The following is a 23,479-nucleotide window of genomic DNA, read 5'->3' on the forward strand; positions in this document are numbered from 1 at the left end:
TCATCCTAGTAGCATAATCGTTTCGCTGCTTTCGGCACCATTTTTTTATGTCAAAACACGCAATGCATTCTGGGTAGCCCTTGCTCTCGGAAAATCTCAATATTGAGGGCGATACAGCCCTTAAACTTGCCCCTCAAGTTAATTTTTCTGAGAATCGGGACAGCACTCGCACTAGCGGGAGCGCACATTTTTGAGATTGAGGGCCAAGTTTGGCAGTAAAGGCCACATTATACTTCTCCAACTGCGTAATGTGTTATCTGACTGAGTAACCACAGAGACCCCCTCGAGCCTTCATACTTCTCTGTCGTGGTGACGGATACGCACTACAATTTCCCGCCCGATCAGTAGGGGTCGCTGTGCAAGGTTGTTGTGCTTTTGGCTACAGTGAGCAATGGCGTCTGAGAGAGAAAGACTGTTGTTGTTGAAACAGTGGCCATTTCTCACTTTTCTGTGTCACGGAACGCAGTTTTAAGATCATTTGAGGCGAGAAATTAACCATTTAGAGTCTAAAGTGCTGTGTGTGTTAAGATATGACGTATTTATTAGGGGTGGGAAAAATAATAGATTCTTCGATGCATCGCGATTCTCTCTAGAACAATTCCGAATCGATGCGGATAAGTTAATAATCGGAATTTAAAAAAAAATTAAAATTACTTCGCCTGCTGCAACATTCTGTTCGCTTCACTCGCTGCAGAGCCAGGGTTTCCCTCAGTGTATTATAAGCCTAGCGGGCGGCCAGACTTTGCGTTGCTTGTTTATTTATTTAAAATAGATTTTTTTATACACCTCAGCTTTTTCTATACCGGGGAACAAGAGCGCACGTTCCCCCATGTAATCTGCGCAGCGCACGCTTGTCCAGGTGCCGATTGAAACCCAAGTCACACTATCTGTCTGTCTGCACCAGATGAGCCAGATGAGGGGGCACTACCACTTTTATATATATGTTGCTTTATCTTACTTTTAAATGAGTAGCAAAGTATTAAAGTAAAAAATTGTTGCATCGAGATGCATCGATGATCAGTTTAGAATCGAATCGTTGACCTCTGAATCGTAATCGAATCGAATCGTGAGGTGCCAAGAGACTCCCACCCCTAGTATTTATAGTTTGGCAGCGACGTTGATCAGCTCCGCCTCTGTAGACCCTCGGTGCGCACTGTGGCTGGCAAAGAGTATCGTTTGCTCGGCCTGTCCTGAGGACCAATCGCATCCCTTGCGGTCTTTGTTGTCCCTTGACGGAGTGACGGACACTTAAAAAATATTTTGTGCAGTCGGAGACGACGCAGAGGCTCTCTGACAGGCTCTACGTCAACGCAGAGGATTCTGCGTAACCTACGCAGAGCACTTTACGCAGAAGTATAAATTGGGCTTTAGCCTTCAAGAAAAACAACACATTGTCAAAGAATTAAAAGGCAAACTGCGATCACAGCAGAATGTGTTCACAAAAGCCATAACCAAAAACAATGCGGCAGTGAAAGCTAGCTTTATTGTGGCTGAAGAAATCACCCGTGCTTCAAAGTCTTTTTCTAAGGGTGCATTTACATTTAGTTGCATTTATTCTGTCTTACAGTTACATCTGGCCCTTTGAGGGCAACCAATATGCTGATGTGGCCCTCAGTGAAAATGAGTTTGACACCCCAGCTCTACAGCGACACTCCGAGCAAGCCTCTCATTTACGTTGTCATCACCCGTGTCTTTCACTTGGAGGAGCATGGTGTATTTGTAGTTTCTGTGAGTGGGTTAAAATGTTTGTTTTTATTGGATAGCACTAAACTTTATTTTTAATTTGTGTGGTTTTATGTTTGCTGTTTAATTTGATATGATAGTGCACTATTGTTTAAATATAGTTTGTAGTCTGATTATATCTGTGCTTTTAATTATTTTTACAATGTAATAAAAATAATAAAAAATTGCTAGTCTGATTAGTTTAAATTAACATATCAAAACCGTACCGTTACCATGGCCCCAAAACAGTAATGCATACCGAACCGTGGTATGATGTCGATATTGTCTCAACTACATATCGCTTTCAAAAATATACCGATATAACCCTTACTACTGGTATATCGCCCAGCTGCACACGTCACTCAGGTTCTCCAGCCTTTGCCAGCTTGTTCTAAAAAAAATACCCAGGGAAAACCCTGGTTTCATGCAAGTAGTTGCTTAAAGTTTGAAGAGAGGCCAATCAACTGCCAAAATCATTGTTATGACAGTAAACAAAACAAAAAATCCTTAAAATATTTTTTTTTACATAATAGAAAAATGGCCATATTTCTATTCCTCAAATTAGACCTAAGGTGGAGCCAACTGCCACAAACAGAAAAAGTCAAACAAAAATGAAATAGATTATCGATTAATTTTAATTTTACATTCATAAAAATGGAGGCAGCTGTTTTTGAGAAGAAAACTACTTTAACTTGATAAATCACTTTCCTAGTTCCAAGTTCCTAAACATAACGGTGACAATATTTTCCTGGTGCCTCAAATGTAAAAGACATTAATAAATTAGTGGGTTTCCAGAGAACATCCTGCTGCATATCTACTCTGTTCCCAGAGAAATATGGAGAGACGCAGGAGAAGCCTCGACACAGTAGTTAAGTGCAGGTAACACAAGGGTCACACCTTCATCACTCACTATATCCGTCTTCCGTAATGCCTTATTATCAGGATGTTCCAACAAGTCTGTTCGAAACCTTTAGTAAATTCAAAACCACAGGAACTAAAAAGAGAGACCATACAACTCCAGTTCTAGCTTCTCTAGAGTGGCTCCCTGTACAGTTTAGAATTCAATTTAAAATCCTACTCCTCACTTACAAAGCACTTAATGGTCAGGCCCCTTCATACCTGAAAGACCTAGTTTTACCTTATCACCCTAACAGATCATTTCACATCACACAATTCAGGCTTCCTTGTGGTTCCCAGAGTCTGTAAGAGCAGAATGGGAGGCAGAGCCTTCAGTAACCAGGCTCTTCTCTTCTTTTAATTCTATAATTAAAAGTCAATATCAGTAAAAAAAAACTGCTGCTGCTTGTATAAATGACTGCAGTCTATAAACATCACTGACTAACTGTCCTGTATAAACTTTCAACTTGATGCAGTTGTTACAATCTACCTCACCTCCCTCTCCCCCTTCCTGTCCCCCACCTCTCCTCTATCCCTCATTTTCCCTTTCACCCCAACCGGCCGAGGCAGATGGCTGCACATCTTTGATCTCCACTGATGCCTAGTGCTTGCTCATTGTGTGAATTGTTGATCTGAATGCTGCTGATCTGCTCTGCATGATGTTGTCTATGTACAGTGAGTGCCTTGAAATGATGCATGTTGTGATTTGGTGCTATACAAATAAAATTGAATTGAATTGAATCCCTGCTCAACTCCAGAAAGGCAGCCTCTACCTCCACCTGAGGTGCTCAGACAGTTGCCATGGCAACTGGGGCAGACAATACCACCTCCGAGTTAGCAACTCGACTGCAGAGAAGCAAGAGTGTTCTTCCCTGTCCCTGTGTGTGCCTGTTTCCACCACCGGGGAAGAAAAGGTGCCCTTCAAAGCAGCACAGGGATCACGTTACAGATTCCCACACTCAGAGGCGATAGACCTAGTGTGTGTGTGTTTGTGTGTGTGTATTGACACTTTCTAGAAAGTTTGTTGTGAAACAGGAATCTGATGTCGACCCCGTCAGCAACAATGGTGGCACGTTGCAGTAAAGTTCAAAGGTCGCGACTCATTTCAGGGAATCACTAAGATATATACACACAAATCGATGCTTCCTGTGCGGTGCGTAATAATAACTCTGTGACTCTGCAGCATCTTCAGTTACACAGTGCCATAGCTCTGGCTTACCTTGGTCAATGTGGATGATTGATTTCTAATTTCTAATAGCTCCAATTAGAGAAAATTTCCTCAAGCAAAGGTCCGGAATATTATAATGTCTAACTTGCGTTATTATTTAGTAGTGGGATATATACTGAAGTAGCCTAGTAGTCTGCATGTAATCAACAACTGACTGTCAGATCAAATATACAGTGGTATGCAAACATTTTCATGATTTTCCTTTATAAATCAATGGTTGTTTGAACAAGAAATTTCAGTTAAATATATAATATAAGAGACAAACGCAGTGATATTTGAGAAGTGAAATAAAGTGTATTTGATTAACAGAAAGTGCACAAGAATTATTTAAACAAAATTAGACATGTGCATAAGATTAGGCACCACAAAAAAAATGTGTGCATCCTCCTTTTGCAGAAATAACAGCCTCTAAACACTTCCTATAGCTTCCAATTAGAGTCTGGATTCTGGCAGAAGGTATTTTGGACCATTCTTCTTCATAACACATCTACAGTTTAGTCAGGTTTGATGGTTTCCAAGCATGGACAGTCGCATGAAATGATGCACGAAATTTATGACGATAATTAACTTCATTTTGCACATATAGATATATTCGATAATTTATAAAAAGAAATAGAAAAGTCGTTTTTTGTCTGTGTGTGTAGGTAGGCAGGCTACCGGTATGTTCCATGTCCCTTTAAGACACTCGGACGTGTATGGCGTGTGTAGTCCCGTGACTCCATGCCCTCTGTAGCAAGAAGGGAAAGAGACTGAGGAAAAACGAAGCGGCTACTGCAGCGGGTGCGGTAGTAGCGTTACCAACTGGCCGAATTTGTCACTAAATCTGCCGACTTTCCGACTCCTCCTACCGACTTTTTTTGTCAAAAGCGACTAGTGACAAATCTCCCAATTTTTTCCTGGTGTTATTGGAGACTTCTGTGGTGTTTGGAAAGCATGTATCCCGCTGCAGTTAATGTGCTCAACACGTGCCCAAGGCACTCACAGGCAGAGAGGAGACCTCTGGCTTACATCACTTCATTTCAAAAAAGAAAAGGCTTTTTCTGCATTACTCTTCCATACAGCATCTCCTTGTGTAAAGTGCGCTGAATAGTTGAACGATGCACAGTGACACCATCACCAGCAAGATGATGTTGTAGGTCTTTGGAGCTGGTCTGTGGGTTGACTGTGACTGTTCTCACCATCCTTTGCCTCCACTTATCTGAGATTTTTCTTGGTCTGCCACTTCGGGCCTTAACCCATTAAGGCCTGAAGCGCCTGGAAAAATGCCTCTAAAACCTGAGGTTGAATGCCTACTAATAAATGACTGAATTCTCAGCCTCTGTAACACACAATTGGAACACAATTCAAAAAGTATTTGAGAGCTTACACCTGTGGCTTTCCTGTGAAATTTATTTAGATACAACAATGTAAAAGTAAAGTGATTAACTATTTTAAATTAAAAAACAGTAAGAAAATAAAGTAATATCAACTTGTGTCAGTGCCTTGAGTTTGCCCTGATGGACTGTTAAGAACAAGAACTGCATGTAAGGACTGTAACAGTCTGCTTCACACGTGACGGTGATAGTGCTTACAGCACGAGCACAAGATCCTGCACTCTGGTGTACACAACAAGAGTAGGTTCAAAACCCTGAGCCATCTGGAGACACCCCTGGAAACTCTTTGATCCGTTTTTTTTTTTTTTCGCCCCTCATTTTTTAATCGCTGCTTTGATGGTCAATAATGGACATTACAGCCATGTTTTTGAGCCTAAAACGAAGTAGTAAACTGTAGAATAGTTTCCACCGCCGCATTGCTGCTGTTGTTGTTGCTGTAAAAAAAAAAAAAATATATATATATATATATATATTTTTTTTTTTTTTTTAAATAAATATAAATAAAAAACAATTTTTATGGGGAATTTCATTAGGAGGACCATACGTCACCCTGCATGTACAGCTCCGGCAGTCACAATACACATCTTTTTTACGATTGCCCTTGAATGCACCACTACGGCCAGCCAACCACAAACCTTATTTCATGCTTGCTGTGGATCTACAGCTGAAGCAAACCAATGACAAACATAGGAAGGCGGGAGGGAGACGGAGACTGAGACACACACTCACACACACGACATACAGTGGGAAAAAGTGACATGAGTGCGGAAGATAATGAGGCCGGTGGCGATTTTGTGCCAAAACTGAAATCTTTTCATAAATTATTTCGCCACAACCACGGACCTGTGGTCAAGCCGGACAACCGAACCTTACATCAGTTTAACAATCCATTTTATTACAACAAACTCCGAACTCAAGACCCGCTGTCTGCAGACGTCCTTCTTCCCCGGGCAGCATACAGGTGATAATATAGCGCAGGAGATGAGAGGTGCGTTAGCAGACTGGGACTTGAAGGAGGACCAACAGGTTTGCATGATGACTGATAACGCATCAAACAATAAAGCGGAGCTGCAGTAAAAAATGTGATGATGATGAAAAATGATTTTTTATTTATTCTTTGGTGACTTTATGTTAATGTTGATGACTGGCAGTGAGTTCTCGTTTTCACTCATGTCAGTGAAACACCGGGTTGATGTCGCTTCAAATATGGCTTTCTTGTGCCACAGTGCCTACACACCGTCACAGTTTTCCCCCAAAACAGGGGATTTAAATGATGTGGGGCGTTCAAGCTACTTCATTCCTCCGCTCGCCATGACCACGCTGTGTGTGGACTGAACATGCGCACAAGTTTGTTTTTTTTCATAAATCAATCCGCAGATCATACGCGTGCCGAACCGAAATAATTGATCCGAACGGATCACGGATCAATGATGATCCGTTGCACCACTAATTTTTCAAAGTGGATGATGGTAAAAAAGTGGAATGCAAACTTTGAAAGCAGCAGTTTGCTTTTCACAGCTCTACTACAAACATGACATATCATTTAAAAACGCTATGCTAAGGTTGCCCGTCCGTTTTGAGTATGAACATATCAGAATTATTAGCATATTTCAATGTTTTAGTCTAATAATCGTTGATTGGTTATATAACTGCAGGCGCATCCACTCGTAACAGCGGCAGCGTCCAGCTGTCTATTTGTGTCTCAGCCGCGAAGCTATGCTGCGCTGTTCAGTCTCGCTCTGTATTCCTCAACAGTTATTGTGCTGATATTACTAGTTGACATAGTTCATTATTTTCGGATATACACGGGCTATGTTATTGCGCAGATGAACGTAATGCAAAACGCCGGCAGAGCCATCAGACTCTGTTGAACTCCAGCCGCGGCTGCAGGTCTTTTCAAAATAAAAGAGCCGCACCCGCAAAGTACCCCCCGTCGATTAGTCGATTTTTGGTCGAAATTTCAGGGCTTTAGTCGACCAAGGGTTTCTTTGGTTGATTACAGCACTACAATCAATCTTTATTTTGTCTAGCCCACAGTTTACTATACAGGACACCTTCAGTGACAATATTTATTGTCACTTTTATATAATTATATCTATATGTAACACTGAACATTTGTATTATTTTCTTCTCTCTCAATGGAAAAGAAGGGCTGCATATGAAAATAAAAAACACTGAACAATGAATGGGGTTGCTCATATTGGGCTCTGAGAGTGCTTATTATTTGTGACCCAAGTTCAGATTTGAGTGGGTGTTTTTGGTCAAAAACTTTGTGTTTGGTCTCATTGTGGTGTTTCATTTATTTTATTTATTTGTATAGCACCATGTTGCCACTTTAACAAGTGCCACGGTCTCAGAGCATACGAGACAGACTGGTTTTGTGCTTCTAGGGGGGAAGAATGAACATGAATGAGTCTGTCCATTCGGGGTTGAAAGCTCTATTTTCGCTGTTTGCTTTTCTCTTCTTAGAGAGCGCAATGTTAATTACTTTTCTCTGGCCCATTCTTCTCTACCTGTATCGCTCACTCGTCTCGCACACTAGCAACGGCATAGCCATGGGTGTGCCAGGGTGTGCCGGTGCCACCCACAGAGGCAGCTGGCAAACCGGAAAAAAATTGCCATCAGAGAATGCGTTGCGACACCTGGCAACCTACAAGTTGCTCTGTGGAGCCTCTGTTTTCAGTTGTAAACAGGATTAAATCCACCAGCAGAGGTACAATGCTCACAGAGAGACTGAATAGCATCTCGCTGTTAACGTTTGAAAAAGAGCTCGCGGAGAAACTGGACTCTGATTAAATAATATGTGTTCAAGGCTAAGTCTTGTCATTTTTCCCTTTAAATTGAGAGCTGCGCAGTGTGCACAGGTAAGCAGCAATATCGTTGTGTCATTTACTCTGCTGCTAAGCCCAATAGTTGTGTTCGGATGCTTAAATAGCTTTGTATATTATGGCTCTATGAGAGCACAGGAGTACGCACATTGTGTGTTATATTTCACTACGTTTATGTCATTAGGGCACGTATCACGCAATTTTTTTTTTTGTTTGTCTGTCTGTCTGCATGTTAGCAAGTTCACTCAAAAAGTCACAGACAGATTTGGCTGAAATGTTCAGATGCTGTCACTGGTTGCAACTCCAGCTGGTCAAAATAGAAGCACCCTGTCAACATTTAAAATACATAATTTATTCACAGTCCATGTCCGTATAGGACGGCGTACGGATTCGGACCGCCTGTTAGTGAACACTGCTCTAAACCCATAGAATCGGGCTCCAAATGCGTGTGAATCACTTCATTAAACACGTCAAAATTACATAAATGCGTGTGACGCATTTGTGCGGAAATTCGCTCTTCTCTCATCAGAACCAGGGATTAAAACTAACTTTTTTCACCACCGTCCCGGAAACGTCCCGAAAAACATTTTGAACCGTTCCGAATCGTCCTGAATTGTCCCGAAAATCTTTTTTCACATTTTGAGTTGTTACTTACTTATAATATAATAAAAACACAATACATTGTGTTGATAATAAATAATATATTTATTTCCAGACTAGATTTGTTGTGTTGTAGATGACAACCAACACACTCAGTCACAGAACTGTGGTCTACTGGACCTAATGCCACTACTCCACCATTTAGTGACTGCATTTAGTGGGTTGTAGTCGTCATGAGAAGGGCCATGCATTGAGATTTGCATGAGGCTGTTTAGGGCTGTCAAAATTACTCAAAAATTACTTTTGAAAAAACACAAATATTCGAATATCTGTATTTGCGCATGATATCAATGACGCGCGCATCTGGTGTGCGCTGCATCCGCTGCATCTGGGGGGTTTAAATCAGCCAGACTGTCAGGTGATGACAGCATTACGTCAATAACAGGACGAACTAATACAACCAGACAAAACTACTTGTAGATGTAGTTTATTTAAGTTTAAACATATTTCACAACATATTACCTACACAAAAATAAGTAAATTAACTAATGACCAAGAGCGCTGATCTCTCTCGCTCTCTCTCTCTCTCTTTCTGCGCATACTGGTTTAGAGACTTTCCATCGTTTAACAGGTGTTGTTCCACAGTGAACTCGCTCTGTTTCGACCGCCGAATTATCGGTGCATCCCTAAATATAACATCTTTATTGACAAGAACGATGTAACCGTAATAATGACGCACTTGATAGTGTGATTTGGGTTTCAATCGGCACCTGGACATGCGTGCGCTGCGCTGATTACATGGGGGCGCATGCGCTCTTGTTCCCCGGTATAGAAAAAGCCGTGGTGTATAAAAACATCTATTTTAAATAAATAAACAAGCAACGCTAAGCCTGGCGGGGCTTCATTCAGTGATTGAAACAAACATGTCAACATTAATGAAATGTTTACATGCAGTGCAGGCGCGCAGTGCGGGCGCGCAAAGCAGACAGCCACGCTGCGGCTCGAGCGGCGCACAGTGAGAAAGGAGCAGTTTCTGCGTCTCACTGAACACAAACTTGAGCGCGCAGACATTTACCTTTTCACATAAGTATTTCCCACCGACCGCGAACCCGTTCTGGTTCACAGAAAGTGTTGAAAACTTAAACAGAAAAATGTAGTCAGTCAAAATTCTCTTTCGTCCCGTGGTCGTCCCGAGAGAGAATATTGATCGTCCCGATGACAATTAATGACGTCCCCGGGACGACGGGACGGTGTTAATTTTAATCCCTGATCAGAACGATCTAATGTCACTCTGTAATGATCAATCAGACTGGGATTTGTCCCCAAGGCATGCTGGGAAGTGTAGTTCTTCATTATTAGTGGTTTTGTTCCTGTGGAAATAACTTGTTTTGATAAACAGCAAAGGTAAGACAACATTTCTAGTTTTGCTCTTATTTTGGGGCTGGATCCGTGAATCTTCGTCGAGTAATGCAAATGATAATGCTGGAATCTGTGGATTCACCACTGTCCAGCCAACACATGTTTTAAGAATGGTGTATATGAGCTTTTAGCTGAGTTTCTGACCTTCCTGTGGGTATGCAGCATGTCTGTGTTTGTTAAAGTTAGATATGGCTTTATTTGTCGCTGCGTACGATGTTGACAATGGTACCGGGGGGATGTTGGTGCTTACAGAAGGCAGAAAATGTTATATTGACACACATTATTTCAGTCATATTGCGATTCATTTTGGTCCAGATAATCCTGATTGGGACATTTTTTATGTATGAAAGCTACTACTCATGAACGTGTGTGTATATATGTGTGAGAGAGAGAGGGGGAGAGGGGGATAGAGAGGGAGGGGTATAGGAAGACAGATGAAGAGGAAGAATGACAAATAAGATTATCCTGGTCACCGTGCGTCTTCCTGGCCAGACTTATGACCTCATACCCTACATTTGAAAAACACAAAGAGTGTAAACCACAGCAAAACAAACACAGAAAGAGAGAGAGAGAGGGGGGGGCTGCTCTTTTCTCAGAGGCACAAACATAAATGGCTCTAAAGTTTTGTTGATGTAAATGAAAACATCAAACTTCAAGACTGATGTGATTTTCTGACATGCAGGTGAGCTCTGTGTGCGCATGCGTGTGTGAGAGAGAGATGCAGGGAGGGAGGACGTTTCATTAGCGTAAGCAGCTTCTGATTCTCTGCTACTCTACTCAGCAGTCTCAAAAGCAGCCAAGCAGCACAGACTCATCACAACTTCCTCTACCTCCACGTTACCACTGCCCTCCCCTCTCTCTCTCCCTCTTCCATCACTACAAAGCACTTTGTATAACAAACAGTCGGACCTGAACAGGTCAGATGCTATTAGATTTATAATCAACAAACTAAAATGTAAGAAGTCATAGACTAAGATCATTAAATCCACACTTTCCACTAGGGATGGGACTTTTTTGTCGACAAATCGACCGACAATCGACACGCGCGCACCTCGACAAAAAAATGAAAAGTAAAAAAAGTCCAAGTGTCACAAACACGTAAATTTCACAACCACGGAGGTTAAAGAAGCTGTGCGCGAAAAGGTGATCCTGCTGTCCAGGCTCTCTGCGCGCTCACATGATGGTTTCGCGCATCACCGGCTCGTTCTCTCGAGTGGCTGCGCGCGTCCAAGCGTGTGTGTGTGTGCAGTGCGAACGAGGTTGCGTTTAAGTTTAGGACGGGGGTGAGCGACATAACACAAGCGCTACACAAATGAAGACGGCATCTCACCCAGTCAGGATCACTGTACTTCACTCTGGTGGACACCTAACGAGCGCAGGTTCAAAAACCTGAGCCGTCTGGCGAGTGGCGACACGCGTTCCAGCGGAGAGTCTGCTGTTTTTCCTTTTTTTTTTTCCTCATTTTTATTATCGCTGTTCTGATTAGAGCTGAAACGATTAATCGATGAATCGATTATTAATCGATTACTAAATTAATCGGCAACTATTTTGATAATTGATAATCGGTTTGAAGCTTTTTTTCATGATTAAAACAAGATTTCTGATTGTTTTAGCTTCTTAAATGTGAATATTTTCTTGATTTCTTTGCTCCACATAACAAAGAAATCATTAAAACTGAATCATTTTGGTTTGTGAACAAAATAAGACATTCGGGAACATCGTTATTTCCAGCTTTGACAAACACTGATCAACGTTTTTTTTAACATTTTCTGACATTTTATAGACCAAACGATTCATTGATTAATCGACAAAATAATCGACAGATTAATCGATCATGAAAATAATCGTTAGTTGCAGCTCTAGTTCTGATGGTCAATAATGGACATTACAGCCATGTTTTTGAGCCTAAAATGAAGTAGTACACTGTAGAATAATTTACACCACCGCATTACTGCTGTTGCTGCTGCTGTAAAAAAAAAAAAAAAAAAAAAAGTCTACAAAAAATTCGACACGTGGACCTCGACAATCGACTCTAAAAATTTGTGAAATTCCCATCCCTACTTTCCACAAAAACAAATTTACTTTCCTGCGAGTGACAAAGTGTTTAGGCTACAGCTGAAGCCATTATTCTGATTAATAATTACTGTCAACAACATTTAAAAATACCTGTAATCCTTCTCTGATAAACTTGTCAGGTTCATGAACAATGATGAGGATTAATTTGACAGATCAATTTTTTTCACAATCTGCACTCGTGTTTACCTTCTGCTGATCTGCAAACAGAGCTGCACTAGAAACTTGCTGCAGTCATGTCACGCAGCCTGTCACACTGAAATGCTACGCATCGTGTCATGATGTTGAGCAGAGAACGTGAACTATGCGTCAGTGTGAGCTGTCGCACGTGTGCCAAGACGTGTAAACATCGCAAGAGAAGTGGTCACAGACGCTGGCTCTCAGGGAAAACATGGCTGCCAGAGGGAACACCAGAAAAATAACATTTAACCGCTTAACAAAAGTCTCATCAAATAACACCGACACCAACTTAATTTGTTAAGAATATGTTTTTATCTCACTGTCCCAGCAAGCTTAAGTCCCTGATTTTCTCTATGGACTTTGGTATGGGAGAGTGAGTGGTTTACCAACTTCAGTTTCCTGTTGGAAAAGTCGTCTGCCTAACAGCGAGACACAGTATTTTCACGGTGAACCAGCTTCTGTCTCTAAGGCTGGTTCTGGACACAGCCAAACTTTAAAAAACCTATGATCGCTTTAACTATATATAGCAGATGATAAAGTCATATCCAGCTGCTGTATCGGAGGGTCCTCAAAGTATAATTAAATTGATAATTTTTCTTACATGTAAGCTCTCAGTATCTTTGATACCTAAATTATTATTTCCTTCAAACACAAGCAATCACAGGAACCAAAAACGTGACAAAACTCAACTACAAACAGCACAGGAATGACAACAGACGTATCTTTAGAGTGGAAAGACGTATTCGATTTTAGAAATTCACTTTAAGAATCCAAGTTCAGGTGAAAAAACACTGTGTGACGTGAGCTGTCAACTGAGCATTTATAATGAACAAAAATCAAGCATGTCAATTGTGGTTTCTCCCCCACTCAAAAAAATCAATCAGAGCCAGTCAGTCATCACCAATATTCAGCTGTGATCAATCAAAGGGAACAGAAATCACATCTTTAGAAAAAACAAAGCAACATCAACATCTTCAGGCCTTAACTATGGTTTACAACGATTTGGCCGCGGATCTTCTCTACGTGTCCCGGGAGAGTGAGTGTTTGAGCCCCGTGTCAGGTCCAGCTCACAATCCTTCACTCCAGCCAGGGCCGACCAGTTCGGTGTAAACTCGAGCTGAGCTGACGCCCCCTCGGTTGACAGCTTTAATGACCCACGTCACATGAATAAATACGTGTATTAACGTCATTTATGGAGGTTTCGTTATGCTGCGCATTGATGTGAACCACATCCTGCTACGCAACACTGTTAGCTAGTTAGCATTACCTTCTGGGGCTAAATTAGCCTGTTAGCTTTTCAGTAGGCGCTGAGGAGTCTGGCTCCGGATCAGCCTAACGCTGTGTGTTTGGACCGTGTTAGATAATTGTTTTGACATGAAACAGTTGTGTTAACTATTATTATATAACACTGAGACATAATCGGCCGGGGTAACAGTTGAGGATAGCGGGGACATGAGAGTCCGTGTCACGGGTGTAAAATGGCAGCCTTAGCTGCTCAATAATGAGTCAGGAAAACAGTCCGCTAGCCCGTTAGCATTAGCCAGTTAGCTCCTGAGCGCCGCCAGCTTCGCTCGCAGCTCCGCAAAACCCGTCACCGCTGAGTCTTACCATTGTCAGGGCCGTCGCTGTCAATGTGTCTTCGGCGTGTGAGCGGTGTTTTCCGGCTTGAAACGCGGTCTCCTCCACCGCCCTGGAAGTGGTTCCCTGTGTGTGTTTGCTCGCCTTGTTGCTAACTGCGACCGCTGCGCTTCGTTCGCACAAAGATCAACTGAGCACCTTCCGAATCATGACGCGTTCAGGGACCGTCAGAAAAGTACTTTGAAAAACAAAGGCTGCACACGCGCATGCAAGAAACGCGGAAAAAAGATAATCCTTTGAAAACAATTTGTTTTACAACTTTGAATATGATTTCAGCAATGAAGTTACATTGAAGCCATGGATATATACATACATATATATGAATACATTTTATATATTTACAGATTACACAAGCTAAATATTAGATTTTATCCTAGACAAATGTATAACAATCAACCAGTAATAACCAACAAAAATCAACATTTAATTCAGATAAGGATTACTTGATGACGACTCATGATATCAACATTTACCCACAGTTTAATATGTGGAGAAAAGTCGGAGCTCACCAAGTTCCCATGAACGCAGCATGAGCGACACAGAATGGCGTCTCCACGAGAACTACAATCATGGCGAAAAATAATAATAACAGCGCAGGCGCACTGGCGTGTCTCAGTCACCTAATATGACATCTTTCATTATGCATGAGAGAGAGAGACACAGCCACACAGAGAGAGAGAGAGAGAGAGAGAGAGAGAGAGAGAGAGAGAGAGAGAGAGAGAGAGAGAGAGAGAGAGAGAGAGAGAGAGAGCTTATGTGTGTGTTTGGTTTTAATGTGATGATTAAGTGTTGGAATTTTTTTCAATAAAATAATCATCATTGTTGTGCTGCGACTGAAATAACGACCTCTGCTGGTGGGACAAAGGGATTACCTCACTTTGTTCATAAAATTACTCATATATTGTTTTTTGCATTAATCTCATTCATTCAATTTGTACATAAAGAGATTAGGGCCACATGTGATTTGTTTATTCATTTATATTATTAAAAAATATATATATTCTGATGGTGAAACGCGAGAATTCTGAGGAAAAAGTCAGATTTCTGAGGAAAACGTCAGAATTCAGAGGAAAAAAGTCAGAATTCAGGGGGGAAAAGGCAGAATTCAGAGGAAAAAGGCAGAATTCTGAGGGAAAAAAAGTCAGATTTTGTACTTTTTTATTCTGAAATGTATCTCTCAAAAAGTCTAACATATGTTCTTGCTTGTCAATTATTTTTTTAATCTTCTTCCATACAAATTTGATCTGATTGGATTTGAACCAGCTTTTTGAAAACTTTATTTTTATCATCATTTATCTTGTTTTTGTAGACATAAGAGTTTATCTCAACTAAGACGACAAAGTTTGTTTAATGAATTCCCTGTGTTTTATTTCACACTGATTGTGTAGAATAATTCCAGTGACACACCTTCTGTGTCCGTTTCTGTTGTCTCTGTAACGCATGACGTAACAGGAAAGAAGGGCGTGATGAGTTCTAGAGCCTCACCCCAGGGGAAAAAAGGTACAAGCTGTCCATTAACTCTAACAGGCACACGTCCTGTGTTAGATCCTGATTTTATGTCAGCCGTTTCAGAAACAAAATAAAGAAAAAATCTTCACTTTCCTGAACACGACGTGAACCAGGAGAAGACAAGGAACTGATCAGACACAACACAAAATACATACATATAGAAAGAAAGAAACTACCAGTAGAGATGTGGAGCTGCTGGTCAAGTGATGCTTGGTGTTTGCTGCATCAACGCTTTATTTTCAACTTAAACAATAGAAGAAAAATCAACATTATGAATCTGAAAAAACTTGTTCTCCAACACCAAAGTCCATAGAGAAAATCAGTGATTTAACTTGTGGGGACACAGGAGCTCCTGGCCTGCTGCTGCCTCATGTGGTCAATCTGAATAAAGGGTTTTAAATGCCACAAGGACTAAATGAGACATTTGAACTTAGAGATGGAGGCAGCAGTGGATCAACAACTCCTGTGTGCTGTGATGTTAAAATCATGGATGTAAATTATGAGACATGAGACAACGACGGTTGTTTGTACAATATCATGGTTTGTGTTTCCTCTTTGCTCGCATCATTTCCTGCTGCTACTTTAGACACACTTCCTCCAGTTATACAGCCACCTGTGAAAACCCACATGCACACACTTGCATAGTGTCCTCTGATTTTAACCAGATTATGACAGTAATCTGATAATCAATAATCACATGACGTATTCTGATCATTGTAGAATTAGGTGGATGTGCATATAATCAGATTACAACATCTTCTTGGCATTTTCTCAGCAGTGGATGTGTCCTAATCAGATTATGCTTGTTATATGAAATATGGAATATTCTAGGAACAACTGGTTTTAGCACCATCGTGCGTGTGTGTTTTAGACCAACATCTGTTCTTTCCATACATATCAAATAATATATTTTTTAAGTTGCCAGGTTTAGTCATGATGCTCCTCATTTTATTGATTAAAACCTGATTGGCAGAAAGAAAATTCCATTATCATTTTTGATCATGTCAGATTTCATAAAATATTCAGTTAACACACCTATAGCACCAAAGTGTGCTCATGCAAATACAAGCTATACAAATAGTGTACATTTGTATTTTACATTTTTTTATTTCTTAGACCAATATCAGACCTCATTATAGATACCAAATAAAAAGAATTATTCATTATTCTTTGTGCTGTAATGAAGAACTTCCATCCTTGGTGTCCTCTCCTTTGCAGAGGTTATAATCAGATTGATCTGGGGCTTCTGGACTTCTTTTTTTCCCCGCTGCTGATCTCCGGCTCCCGGTGTTTGTTGCTGAGCAGGAGGACATTTTTGTCCTGGTTCAGAGTGTAGGACACCAGGGGGTTGATGGAGGAGCTGAGGAGGAAGCTCTGGTCGGTTTTTACGCATTGTGCCAAACAGGGGCGTGTCTAGAATATTTTTCTTGGGGGGGGGCAAGCTAGGGGCACAGACTGGGGAAGGGTGGCACACTGAAATTACTTCTTTTTTCTTTCTTTTTTAAATGCCCCACAGTCTTAATTCATAATAACAGTAGGCTGAGGTATGTGTTTCACTGGTATATAAGCCTACCTCTTTGTTTTGTCTTCATTTTAAAGACATCCTGACGTTGTGGACATATCCTGTTCACTTCATTTAAACTTCTTGTGCTATAGGCTACTCCTTCATATTTAATATATAGATAGATAGATAGATAGATAGATAGATAGATAGATAGATAGATAGATAGATAGATAGATAGATAGATAGATAGATAGATAGATAGATAGATAGATAGATAGATAGATAGATAGATAGATAGATAGATAGATAGATAGACATTAGAGATTACATGTTGAACCTGTCAGTAGCAAAAAAAAGAGGTTAATCTCACACTTTTAATGTTAATGCATTTATACACTAGGTGGCACTGTTGTGTTACATTTCTAAATTTACATTTAACCTATCTAAATACGGTGAAATCTTTACAATTACTGTAGATATTATGGTATACAAATATGTTCTGTGTGTCTGTAAATCGAGAAACAGCTGTTACAAGCTGCTCGCATTAGCACACTCTGTAGTTCCCCTGGAAATGCATTCTAGTTGAATTTAACTATTTTTACAGAGTAATTGTAATAAACAGAAACATCAGAATTGACATCTCTGTATTTCTTTTCTCTTGTTTTGGTTTGGTGGGATGATGGTGAAAGCTGTGTGACTGAAACAGGACAAAAGAAACACACCAAGGTTTTTGTTTGTTTTGTTTGTTTATATCTCTGACATGAATATACACAAAACACAAATGTATATGTTTTTCCCAACAGGAAACTCAGGTTTGCAAACCACTCACTCTCCCACACCAAAGTCCATAGAAAAAATCTGTGATTTTACATCACAGGGACACAGGAGTCGTTGATCTCATCAGCTTGAGCCAATGTCTGATTGGTAAGTTCAAATATGTTATTTTGTGACTACGGCAGAAAACATCATTCCGATTTACTTCAGTGACACAAAGTGACCACACGAGGCAGCAGTAGACCAGCAGCTCCTGTTTCCCTGTGAGCTAAAATCACTGATTTTCTCTATGGACTTTGGTGTGGGAGAGTGAGTCGTTTACAAATTTCAGTTTCCTGTTGGAAAAGTCTGTCTAACAGTGAGATAAAGATGTGAACATGTTCTTACGATGTCACAGACTTAAACAAATTTTATTAGGTTTTCCAACAATAAACTGAAATTTGTAAATCACTCACTCTCCCACACCAAAGTCCATAGAGAAAATAACTTTTTTTTTTACAGTTGTTGATCCACCGCTGCCTCCATCACTAAGTTAAAATGTATTTTTTTGACACTTTGGCGTTGACACAAAGTGTGGTTTACAAACTTCAGTTTCCTGTTGGAAAAGTCTGTCTAACAGTGAGATAAAAACATGAGCATGTTCTTAAGATATCATAGACTTAAACTGACGGTAAGTATTTTGTTATGTTGCATGTTTTCATCAAACAAAATAAATATTTTACTTATGAATGGTACGTTGCACATAAAACAGTTAGAACACTTCAAGACTCAAGCTCATGAATTCCAGTTAATAAAGGTCAGGAGGTCAATCAAACATCATCACCACCTAAAACCTGAGGCTGCAGTGACACAAACTCGCCGCCAGAGGACAGACTAAGACGTGTGAAGCATCACCTGGTTTGATAAGTTTTTCATGACAAAAAATATATCTGTATTTAGAACATGTTTTATTTTGAAGGCGGGGCTGCTGACGCACATGTACTGTACCTGTTTGCTCTGCCACACCTGCAGATTAATGCAGTGACTTGTTTGTTGGGAGGAAGAGTTCAGTCTACAGGTGTCGAATGACACACACACACACACACAGCAGATTACTGATGCAACACTGCTGCTGGGGCGGGAAATTGCAGTGCGTATCTGGCACCACGACAAGAGAACTACGAGAACTATGAAGGCTCCAGGGCTCTCTGTGGTTACGCAGTCGGATAACGCATTAAGCAGTCGGAGAAGTATAATGTGGCCTTATACTCCTGCATAAAGTGCTCTACATGGGTTACGGAGACCCCTCTACGTCGCCGGAGAGCCTCTCTTCGTCGTCTCGGGCTGCACGAAATATAAAGGCCACAGTTTACCTCTCTGACTGTGTGTCTGTCACTCCCTCAAGGGACAACGGAGATGGCAAGGGCTGTGATTGGTCAGAGGTAACGCTCCTCTGTGCCGGCTCACAGTGCGCAGCAAGGGTCCACAGAGGCGGAGCTGATCACCGCCGACAACGACGCTGCCAAACTATAAATACGTAATATCTTTTTCTCTTTTTAAAAAAAAAAAAAAAAAAAAAAAAAAATATGTCATATCTTAACACACACAGCACATGTTTACGCTCTAAATGGCCAACTTCTCGCCTCAAATTATCTTAAAACCGCGTTCCAGGACACAGAAAAGTGAGAAACGGCCACTGTTTCAATGTTATTCAGCTGCAACAACAACAGTCTTTCTCTCTCGGATGCCATTGCTCACTGTAGCCAAAAGCACAACAATCTTGCGTAGCAACCCCTACTGATCGGACGGGAAATTGCAGCGCGTATCAGGCACCACAACGGAGAACTATGAAGGCTTGAGGCATCTCCATGGTTACGCAGTTGGATAAAGCCCAATGTATGCTTCCTTAATGCATTAAGGCCACAGTAAACTTCTCCAACTGTGTAATGCAGTTTCAAGTCATGTTCTATGGTTCTGCCTCTTTTGGGGCGATTTGATTGACGTGGAGAATCGCCCAAAAATTATCACGCTGACTCTCATGTTTAGTTTTTTTTCCAAAAAGCATATGCACCTCCAATGCATTTTTAATGAGGATTTATGTGCATGCACTAACGTGCTTGCGTCATACGTAAACTGAGCAAAAAGAGAGGAGGGGATATCTTCACGTCACGTCTCCTGATAAGTTGTTTGCCTCTCTGGTGACAGCGCTCTCAGCGAAGCTCACTGTTTTAAAAATACACGCAGAATTGTGCTGGTTAATCGATCCCAGCACTAACTGATAAGTACACGTAGTTTGATCAGTGCCACAGAGTTCACGCTTTCATACGTGTTAGCTGTTTATGGCTCGTAGCAGCGGACAGCTGTTGACAAATGATCGTAAAATAAAATGTTACGCAACAATGACGTCAGTAATCCATAATATGGGCCTAAACTAAGATAATACAATGGTTTTCATCATTTTTATATCTCTATTAACAAAGAAAATACTTCATTTGTATCGCACTCGCTTCGCTGCTTTCGACGCCAACTTTCTTATGTGAAAACACGCAATGCATTCTGGGCATTCAAGGGTGGTGTCGGAAAATCTCAATATTGAGGGCGATACAGCCCTTAAACTTACCCCTCAACTTAATTTTTCTGAGAATCGGGACAGCACTTGCACTAGAGGGAGGGCATATTTTTGAGATTGAGGGTTAATGGAATTCACCCTTTGTATCGCTCAGGGTTTAACTGCAGGTTAAACTTCATGCAAATAAGTGTAAGAAAGTATTGTAAGATGCATTTAGCAACACATCAAAATAACGATTTTGACTGATAATCTTGTCATATGTTTGTTGTGTGTATCTGGTAAAGGTTGTGAAAGCTCTTGATCCTTGGTCAGTTAATAAATACTTGACTTAAAGGGACTCTGTGTAGTATTTATGGGTTTATATAATCCAAAATCCACTTTTTTATACATATTATGTGCTCCTGCATTGTCTAGTCGCTGTATAATAGTTTTTGTTTCATTATCGTAGTGTTTCAAAAAGTCATGTAAAATAACATGGTAGCGGTTGCATAGTCACTGTTAGCAGCGAGACGCCATGTTTCTACCGGAGCCTGTAAGGACAAACGCGAGAGAACAAATCAAGCGTCTCTTTACTTGTAGCTGAAGTCCCGCCTCCACTCTCTCCGCTTCGTCTGCTACGGCCGCGGTAGCTCGCCCTCTCCCTCGCCTCACGAACCTCATCTGCTGACACAGAGAAAGATGACGAGGACGACATTTGACCTGCTGAGGACACCGTAGCGCTCAGGGAAGGGAGGGGGTGAGCAGAGGAGCAGTTCTTTGTTGTAAATTTCAGCCTCTCCTCTAGATGGCACTATAAACTGCTTACTTCACCTTTAAAGGTGTACGTAAGCGAGGGAGAGGGCGAGCTACCGCGGCTGTAGCAGACGAAGCGGAGAGAGTGGAGGCGGGACTTCAGCTACAAGTAAAGAGACGCTTGATTTGTTCTCTCGCGTTTGTCCTTACAGGCTCACGTAGAAACATGGGTCTCGCTGCTAACAGTGGCTATGCAACCGCGGCCCGCAACCTTGTTATTTTACATGACTTTTTGAAACACTACGAAAATGAAACAAAAACTATTATACAGCGACTAGACAATGCAGGAGCACAAAATATGTATAAAAAAGTGGATTTTGGGTCATATAAACCCATAAATACTACACAGTGTCCCTTTAATATGCTAACCCTGCCTAGCTATTTTACATCATTAAACATTAGATTCATGTAAATAATGTTTGTTTATGAAGTTGCCATCTAGTGGACACAAAAAGGACTGTTATTCACCTAACAACAAATTGATACTGTCTTTCTTTATGCACCTATTGTATGGGTCACCTTAATAATTGTCAGAAAAAATTGCCCCCCCTGAGATTTTCTTCAGGAGCGCCACTGTTTCAGAGTGAGACAGGAGGACTGAGAGAGAGTACACAGACGACAATGTTTGAAAATATGTTAAGTATCCATATGTCAAAGATTTAATCTGTTTTTATATAATATGATTTTTTTTTTTTTTACATACACATAAAAACTCAAGTTAAGGGAACAGTTCAGGTATGAGGCACTGACACAGTCTGTGCTCTGAGCAGCCCCTGCAGTGAGTACCACATAAATAAGTTTAATAATAAGTATAAATAAATACATCATATCTTAATACACATATGACATATTTATAGTTTGGCAGTGACGTTGTCGGTGGTGATCAGCTCTGCCTCTGTGGACGCTCTGTGCGCACAGTGGCTGACACAGAGCAGCTTATCTCGGCCTGTCCTGAGGACCAATCGCAGCCCTTGCCGTCTCCGTTGTCCCTCCGCTCTCCGACAGCCTCTCCGGCGACGTAGAGGGGTCTCCGTAACCTACGTAAAGCACTTTGCGCAGAGGTATACATTGGGCTACGCTATGTTGGTACTCACTGCAGGGGCTGCTCAGAGCACAGACTCTGTGTCAGTGCCTCATACCACCTGAACTGTTCCTTTAACTTAGGAGTTTTTCTATATATATATATTAGGGCTGTAAAAATTAACGCTAACACAGGATGATTAATTTGTGGGATTAACGCGTTAAAAAAAATTTAAGCTCATTAACGCACTTTCATCGCGCTACGAGTAGACGTGCAGTTTATGAACAGGCAAGGCGGCGGGCAACTGCATGGGGCCCAGAGCCGATAGGGGGGCTCCCGACACTCGGAGCCTAAATGCATCAGTGAGCAGCTGCATCCCCGTCTCCATTGAACAACAAGGGTTGATTTGCAATAACATCTCAGTAGTAAACCTCCCTAAAGAGGCCCCACGTCTCCTCACGTTAACCTGTGTGAAGCTGAAGGAAAATGAAGAGGAGTTATCAATCAGGAAGTTAGAAGAGGAAGAAAAAAGAAAGAAAGACACACAGTTGTAAGTGGAGCTACTGGCGCAGATAATGATATAATCATAACATTAACAGTCACTGTCTCACTAACGTGGACACAGACAACAGCTAACGTTAGCGTCAGAATGCTAGCTGACGCTAACTAGTAGAAGCAGTGTTTCAAAGGTGCTGATGAGGAATTTCCTGCTGTGAGTTTAGTAAGAAAACTATTTAACTTCTATACTTTATATTTTGTTTATAATGTGAGTTATTTACAGTGCCATGTATATATATTTTTTTAAAGTTATTTACAGCATTTTATTTTTTCTATTTATTTATATTGTCTTATAATGTGGGTTCTTTACAATGTAATGTTTATTTTTTACTAAGTTTGTATAGGTTTTTACAAGTTATTTACAGTATTTTATTGTTCTTTACATTTATATTTTCACATACTTTATTTATCTCTCCGTTCCTACAACAATATAAAGAGAAAATTAGATTTTTTTTGGCATATTTACAAATGGTAATTAATCGTGATTAATTGTGATTAATCCACAGCTACCCTGTGATCAATCTGATTAAACATTTTAATCTTTTGACAGCCCTAATATATATATATATATATATATATAAATCATATTATATACATATGGATACTTCTTTTCAAACAATGTTTTTGTTATCATGTGCTCCGTGTGTCCTGTATCTCTCTCTCAGTCCTCCTGAGCTCTGTGTGGTGCTGTCTCTCCTCCTTCTCACTCTGAAACCTCTCCTTTTCTTCCACTGCGTTCCTCCAGCAGCAGCGGACTCATCAGGCCCTGGCAGCCGCTCCACGGTGGCACTGAGCCGGCCTCATTCCAAGCGCAG

At 40.9% G+C, this 23,479-nt stretch overlaps 1 protein-coding gene across 2 annotated transcripts in view; it reads right to left on the reverse strand.

The window, feature by feature from the left end:
- The window catches only part of LOC310937122 (cullin-1), a 33,860-nt gene extending 19,794 nt beyond the window's left edge, over positions 1-14,066 (reverse strand). The window contains exon 1 of one of the 2 annotated variants that reach the window (XM_083901319.1): positions 13,929-14,066. The gene's annotated coding sequence lies outside the window, so the exon portion shown is untranslated. Of the gene's footprint in view, positions 1-13,306; positions 13,402-13,928 lie in introns of those variants that run through there. The other variant, XM_083901320.1, reaches the window with a different exon arrangement.
- Between the last annotated feature and the right edge of the window lie 9,413 nt (positions 14,067-23,479).

The sequence above is a fragment of the Microchirus variegatus genome (assembly GCF_963457635.1).
Source record: "Microchirus variegatus genome assembly, chromosome: 15".
Classification (NCBI taxonomy): Eukaryota; Metazoa; Chordata; class Actinopteri; order Pleuronectiformes; family Soleidae; genus Microchirus; species Microchirus variegatus.